The following is an 8,063-nucleotide window of genomic DNA, read 5'->3' as shown; positions in this document are numbered from 1 at the left end:
TCCTGATGACTAGGGACATTGAGCATTTCTTTAAGTGTATCTTGGCCACTCTATAGTCCTTTCTTGAGAATTCTATGTTTATTTCTGTATTACATTTTTAATCAGATTATTTGGTTTGTTGATGTTTAATTTCTTGAGTTCTTTATATATTTTGGAAACGAGCCCTTTGTCAGATGTAGGATTGGTGAAGATCCTTTCCTAGTCTGTAAGCTGTTGTTTTGTTCTTTTGATAGTGTCCTTTGCCTTTCAGAATATTTTTAGTTTCATGAAGTCCCATTTATTAGTTATTGATCTTAGAATCTGAGCTATTGCTGTTTTGTTCAGGAAGTTGTCTCCTGTACCAATGAGCTCAAGGCTCTTCCCCACTTTTTCTTCAAACAGATTTAGTGTCTGGTTTTATATTGAGGTCTTTGATCCACTTGGACTTTAGTTTTGGCAGGTTGATAAATAAGGGTCTATTTGCATTTTTCTACACTTTGACACCCAGTCAGATCAGCACCATTTGTTGTAGTTGTTGTCTTTTCTCCATTGTATGGTTTTGGCTTTCTTATGAAAAATCAAGTGTCTATAGGTGTGTAGGTTTATTTTTGGGTTTTTGATTCAATTCCATTGATCCACCTGTCTGTTTCTATGCCAGTACTATGCAGTTTTTTTTATTACAGTTGCTCTATAGTACAGCTTGAGGTGGATTTTATAGTAGTAAAAATTTGTTGTGCTACTGGAATCTGAGCAGTTAACAGAGAACCCAGAAGAGTACAAGCTACCATTTTGGTTCATTTGCTGGTGCTTAGGTGAACTATATTCCTCCTGTTTTACAAATGAGAACATTGAATCTCAGTGAGGTTAATTAACTTGCTGAATGGTACCCAACTGTTAAATGTCAAAGGTGAAAATTAACAGAGGTTTATCTGGCTCTGAAGCCCACTCCATTTCCAAGTTGTTTTGCTTCTTCTATAAACCAACAAAGACTTAGAAGCACACACTGTAGCTACCATTGAATATACAGTGCAGCTTCCTGGCGGGGGTGAGGGGGTGATTTCCTGGACAGACAGGTGTGGGCCGGTTAGGTGGATTTTCATAGCAGGGGACTCCAAGGCCATCACTGAGGAGGATATGTCTCATGACCTTTCTTTCCAGAGGGAGATCCAAGATGGCGGCGAGCAGTGTGGACCGTGTTTGGAGGATGCTATGAGCAGTCCCCAGTCAGAGCTCTAACTTCTTCCCATGTGGTGTCTTTATTGGGAAAGGATAGAAGAACTACTACCTTAAATGCTGAGTTATGGTACCACCATGAAACAGTAAGAACAAACACAAGATTCTGGGAAGTGAGACTGACTTGGGGGCAAGTTGTTTTATCTCATGGGCAACTGTCTCATGTGCTCAGGTTTGCTGGTCTTAATTTAGAAGCTTTTCAACATGACCCTACCCTGCTAGACTGAAAGGACAGTAGATAGGCAACAATGAGCAGATCTCAACTGTGGTTACTCTCCACTAATAAGACAAGGCAAACCTTTTGTTTTATAGCCTCAAGACCAGAATCCAGAATCATCACTAGGATGCCTCTGATCCAAAGCCTAGGACAAGTCCTCTAGCAACCATGCTGAAAGCTAATCCTCTCTTTCACTTCCATCCAAGTATTGAGTTTGGAGGACTTTCGTCACATGGAGCATTTATATAAAAAGAGGCGAGTAAAATGCACACTTGTCATTAAGAAAAAAAAAACCAATAAAACAACAAAACAAGGAATGTTCCTATAAAGGCTCAAGGGTCAATTCAAACAAACAACCAAAACAAAGAAAAAAGAAGAGTTCAAAATAAACAAGGTAACACAACAAGAGCCAATGAAGACAAGAGAAACCACTGAAGACAGCAAAAGTGCTGCCCCCAAGCTGAATTTAATTTTTGTCTTTAATATGTCAGAGTAGGTAAAATAATTGCTTACATAAATTTGACCATGTCCCCTGGAGGGGGAGACCTGGTGGCACTCAGAGGAAGGACAGCAAGTAGCCAAGAAGAGACTTGATACCCTATGAGAATATATAGGGGGACATAATCCCCCTCAGGAACAGTCATAGGGGAGGGGAGTAATGGGAAAATGGGGGGGGGGGGGAGGAATGGGAGGATACAAGGGATGGGATAAACATTGAGATGTAACAAGAATAAATTAATAAAAAAAAATTGACAAAAAAAAAATAATTGCTTACATAAACAGCCATTCAAAAAATTACAATTTTACTAGCAATAACAATGTGGATAATAATAAGTATTATGTAATAATATATTGTTTCCTATATTATTATAATATAGATAGAGATTTGATAGATAATGTTAAGCTACACTTACCAGTTTTTTTCTTTAATGCTGTGCTCAGTAGTGTCTATCTTTGATGAGTATTAGGATGTTCATTTTAGAAGTCTCAAGATTGTGTTAATAGACTTAAAAGAAGAGCAAGCTTCCTCTGCCCCACTTTGATGTCCTGTATCACTCTGGAACTCTTCATAGAGTTTCCTCCAAGAAAAAAGACCTTACCAGAGGCAGATTTCTGATCCTGAACACCAACCTAAAGAACCATGAGAGGAGCAAACCTTTACTCTTTATAAGTTACCTAATCTGTACCATTTGGTTATAGCAACTGAATATATACATTCATCTTTGCATTGTTTTCACCGGCTTGTTCTTGACATCGACAACTAAATCAAGACCTTCAATGTATCCCCATCCTGAGTGAATGACTGCTCTGACATTCTTCCCAGCTTAACTTGTTTCTCAGCAAGAATTTGTTGGTTGAGTTTCTGTGTCGTCACTCCTGCAGTCTGAGAAAATGAGAAGGCAAAAGAGAATTGCCCAGTGGGAACTGGAATTCTGGAGGGCTTGGCTGGGTGCAAATGTCCTCTGATGGACTCTTTGGCTGGTATCCCAGCCATGAAGGAGACATGGGTGAAGTGTGTTTGGATCTGTCCCCAGACAAAAAGGAGCCTAGGACTGAGGGGAGTCTCCTGATCTTTCCTGACTTTGAAAGCCTCATAAATGAGCAGGGTCTCATCTAGGCGGTAATCCCTCAGCGTTTTCTTCAGTTGTCAATTTTTCTGACATCAGTTTAAAGGACAGAAATGAAGACTAAATCCCAAATCGTGCCCTATCCCCATCCCAGGCTTTACAGTTAATAGCCAGCATCGTTTGGAGTTCACAACATAGGGTAATACTTCAGATCCCTGTCTGTTTCTCGCTAGCAAGTTGTTTTCATATTCTTTCCCTTTTTAATGGAGATTTTTGTGCCTGAGTTTAATCTTACAATTCTTATACAAAACCCATCTCTTGATTTATGACTCTTCTAAGCAGCGTGGTGTCCTTGGCTTTCAAATGCCTGTGGAACTGGGTGTGAAATCAAGCCCCAACCCTCAACAGCTGTTCTCAATGCCAGTGTTGGCAGTGTCCAAGGGCATTTTTGTCATCCTAACTAGGGAGCTTTACCTGCATTGGTATGTTAAAGCCAAAAATTGTTTTGCATTTTATAATGGCACGCTCTAGTGCCAGATCACATGCTCACAGGACAGCTATCATAACAAAGAATTACACACTCCACAGTATATTAACAGTGCAAAGATTTGGAAATCCTACCTCAGTAGATGTCTCTGGTGAATTAAAACAAGCAAAATCTTCACCTCTCTAAGTGTAACAATTTGTCTTCAAAATGAACATCCTAATACTCAGCAAAGATAGACACTACTGAGCACAGCATTAAACACAGTAATGTAACACAAATATAATATATACTAATATAATTCATTTATGAAATAAAGAGAAATGGGTAAATGCTGTGTATATAAATAAATAAAAGAAAGAAATATGATTTTCAAGTCACATGTAGAGAACCAACTCCAGAAGACAGAGGAAAAGTTTCCTTCAATGTGAATGAATAAATAGAACAGAGTACTAATAAAATGAACTTTCTAATAAGATGGTAAACAGCAGGCTGAAGGAGAAAAAATTACCTGAAGGAGTCAAGGACATAAAGAGCAGAGCAGTGTCCCTTCCAGACTAATAAATTAATAACCATAAGGAACATAGTTGAAAATTAAATCACTGATGCAGAAGAGTTCACAAGGAAACCATTGTGTATACAAGGAACCTTTGTGTATACATGTAACTGGACACTACATAGCCATCAAAGGTAATTCATCTCAGGTGAGCTGATGGCTCCTAAGAAAAGAAACCAACAATGGGGTAGAAACATTTGAAGATGTAATAAAAGAATATTCTTACATTTAGGAAGAAATTAACATATATGATGAAAGGTAAAACTATGTATTGAGAAACACAATGCCATTTTTGCCTCAAGCATTATGAAGCATTCAGAAATAAAGAGTGCTAAAGTAATGAGAACATGTCCATCTAGCCATCCACTCATCAACCCATGGTTCTAACCATCACTGCACTCTGACTTGGAAAGATAATAGAATACAGTTGCAAGTACAGGATGTGTACATGTTTTGGTGCTTTACAGACTTGTGTGTGCACTCCATCTGCCCCTTAACTGGAGGCTCAATAGACAAGTCCCCTAAAGCTTATGTGTGATTGCCTGACCTAGAAAGAGAAAACAATGACACCTATCAGTCAAAGGTGATTTGAGTTTGTGATGTTATGACTAGAATAATATCTAACATTGGACAGCCTAACACACCCCAAGATTCCTTTACTATATCACCATTGATCATTCTTGTCTGCCCATCCATCCATCCACCCCTCCATCCATCCATCCATCCATCCATCCATCCAATCTATCCATTCACATACATCTATCCATCTGTTGATCCATCCAAGAATTTTTAAGGCAAATGTTTCTTAATGGCTACTAACACCTTAGTGTAAAAAGATACAGACTCTGCTTGCCAGATAGAGTTGACCAACAAGGATGGGAAAGGGAGGCAGTAAAGCCTTGGGACAGGTGGTACAGTTACTTCTGCATAGAAGCCCATACAACCATTTGTTAGCTGCTCATCTGAGAACAAATATCTGAGTCACTGCGTGGCTCCACAATTCTTGGTTGGCCTGTCAGAGTGACAGGATTGCTCTGAGATCATAGGAGCCAGCTGAAGAATGTGGCATGTTAATTTCCCCTCCTCCCACCCCTCCTGCCTCTGTTCTGACTCCCACCCTTAAGTGCTTCAGCTCTTTATCATGGCTTTGAAATCAGGAAAGACACTCTGGAATTCAATTAGCCACACAGTTGCCACAGCAACGAAAACATATAAACTTGAATGATTTATACACACAGAAGACAGTTCAAAAATGAACAAATTTAATCCCACAGCTGGGAATGAAATAGTTTGTCCAATAAGAAAATTGTATCCTTTTCTACTGGATGATGGGCCTTCGGGTCCTAATGTGAGGAGGATGAGTGTTGAGGTGGAGGGACAAAGGTAGCTCCTGTATCAATTAGACCCCTTTTGCCACCATCCTCTCCTTGGTATTGAGTTATTCCAGGCTTGGAGGAAGATTCTGAGTAAGGAAGGCTAGATGGAACAAGACTAGAAGAGACACACTGTAGCTGCCTGGAATAACACCATCTCCTTACAATGAAATGGCCCCTCAATGGCTAGCTAGTGAGACAACACAAACTACAATATCTTATTTTTGTAATATTTGTGATAAAATACATATAATATATACTTGTAACGGTTAAGTGTATAGTTTGGTAATTTGGTGACAATAAATAAATCCACAATGTTATGAAATTTATCACCGCTATCCATTTCCAGAACTTTCTTATCACCTTAGACAGAAACCCCATGGTTAATATCATTCATTTCTACTTCTTGATTCAGCCCTTAGTTGCCACTAATCTCTCTGACTCTATAGATTTGCATATCGTAGACATTACACATAAATAAAATTAGGCAAAATGTAGTCTTTTGTGAGACTTAGATTTAATGCAACATTTCCAATGTCCATCTGTTTTGGTGCATGGGATACCATCTCGTTTCTTCATGTCTGATAATACCTTCTTGTATTGAAGGAACTTTTGTGTGTCGTGTACTTGATTTTCAATCCTATCAGTACCCACAGGACTCACAGTATGGAGGAGATGTTGAGTCAGACAGCTCAGTCACAGTGTCTAAGGCGCCTACCTCTCCTGAGAATTTTAGAAAGCTCTTTAAAAATCTTTGAGCTATACATATTTTGCTGTGAAATAAAGATACTGCTTATTGCCAGGGAAATCTAGTCAACTAAGTCATATATTCTGAATTTGAATGTTCTATTGCTCGAGGGGTGTCTTAATTCAGTTCTCCAGAAACTACTGTGTTGTGTGGTGCCAGGGGATCACATCCAGGACCTTTCTCTACCAATGAGCTACACAGCTAAGCTCCTCACAAACATTCTTAATAATACAAACGCCATTGAGATCAAAGGCTTATGAGTACTGTAGGGTAGATCCAGCCTTGGTTAAGACCATCATGGTGGCCCCAGGACCACTGCTCAAGCCCCACAAGTCACTCCATTCTTCATAAATCGGGTTGGGCCTTGTCCCTTCTGTACACTGATGACCTCAGCTTTATGAAGCCTTATCAGACAGTGGTAGATGGGATGCTGTCAGGGTTGTGGGTGGCAATGCCATTTTAGGCTCTGCTATTGTAGACAGTGTGTGCTATCATACAGAGGCCTGCCTCTTGTTGCTATACACTAAGCCATTCCAGGGATGAAATCCAGGAGTGAAATATTTTGGGCCAGCTGGAAGGCAGTCACTCCTGCCTGGGTGATGGCCCAAAACCCTTCGGCTTTCATCACTTCCCTTATTGCCATCCATAGCACACCTTTTGGTTGTGGCTGCAAGGGAGAGCTCAGGAAGAGTAACACTTCCAGACTTGTGCTCCACTCAATGGCAGACTAGGGTTTGCCAGACCCTTCGGATTAACAGATGAACCCTGCTCTTCTGCTCTCGTTTTCTTTCACCATATCTGCCACCTTTGCTGTGGCCTATAGACCATTATTTGCCTAACTGCAAGTGACTGGATGTTTCTGGGACTCCCTCCCTCAAAGCTATCTGAGAAGGAACCTACTCCTCAGTGAGGAGAAAGCTGACTGTTATATAATTAGCAAAAACAGTGGCAGCTTTTCAGGGGACCATGCTTAGAGGCACTCAGCATGGTCCAGCATTTGACAAGCCATTGTAGGCTCCCCTACAGTACAGCCTCTAGCAAAAACTAGGCTGTTTTGAACCCCTGACAACAGAATTGTTTCTCTTTATACCAAGAAGGTTGAGAAAACATCTAAATCTGAATGCAGGGTGTACCCAGGCAGACTGCGACAGGTTCATGCTATGAGGCCTAAAGTCTTTATGAGAGTGTCTAAGCCAAAGGAGGACGTCAGCGGGGCGTCTGATGGTTCCATGTGTGCCAAGTGGGACCATGACAGGATCAAGTGGGCTTTCCTTATCGAGGAGCAGAAAATCATTGTGAAAGTGTTGAAGGCACAAGCACAGAGTCAGAAAGTAAAATAAACATGTAGCTTTTTGAAGTAACAAAAATTAAGGCTTGGTCCCGAAAAAGAAGTATGATTTTTGATGAGATAAATTTCTCAGGCATGGGGAGAGCTGGAAGTAGGATGAGCTGCCAAGAACGGTTGTTGTGGCTCCAGGTGTTGGGGCAGAGGCAACCCTCCAGACAGAGGTGACCCAAGGAACATATTCAGCCACCAGCTGACCCAGCAGAAGGGACAGGGTGTGGTGAATAAATGCACTGGCCCCAAAGTGCCCAGAATGTAGGCAAAGCACTGCTTATGGATATGTCTGTGAGGGTAGTTCTCAGTAAGATTTCCATTTGAACCAGCGAAGCTTTTTAAGAAAAAATTTAAAAATCTATCCTCACAGGGTAGCATGCATGCATACTGCCAGCTGAGGCTCCTAGTAGAACCAAATGGAAGGAGAAGGTAAATCCATTCTCTTTCTTCCCTTCTGGATCTTAGACATCATCCTTTTCCCGGTGTTTTACATGAGAGGTGGTGTTCTCTGGCCCCCAGGATCTAGGATGGGCACTAGTGACCCTGTGTCTGGATTATTAGCCTTT

General features: G+C 40.7%; 1 pseudogene; it reads left to right on the top strand.

The window, feature by feature from the left end:
* Nucleotides 1-7,143: 7,143 nt before the first annotated feature.
* On the top strand, nucleotides 7,144-7,850 carry LOC127192113 (60S ribosomal protein L34-like; annotated as a pseudogene).
* Nucleotides 7,851-8,063: the final 213 nt, after the last annotated feature.

Source organism: Acomys russatus, chromosome 7 (assembly GCF_903995435.1).
Source record: "Acomys russatus chromosome 7, mAcoRus1.1, whole genome shotgun sequence".
NCBI lineage: Eukaryota > Metazoa > Chordata > Mammalia > Rodentia > Muridae > Acomys > Acomys russatus.
This window is presented reverse-complemented; position numbering and strand designations above follow the sequence as displayed.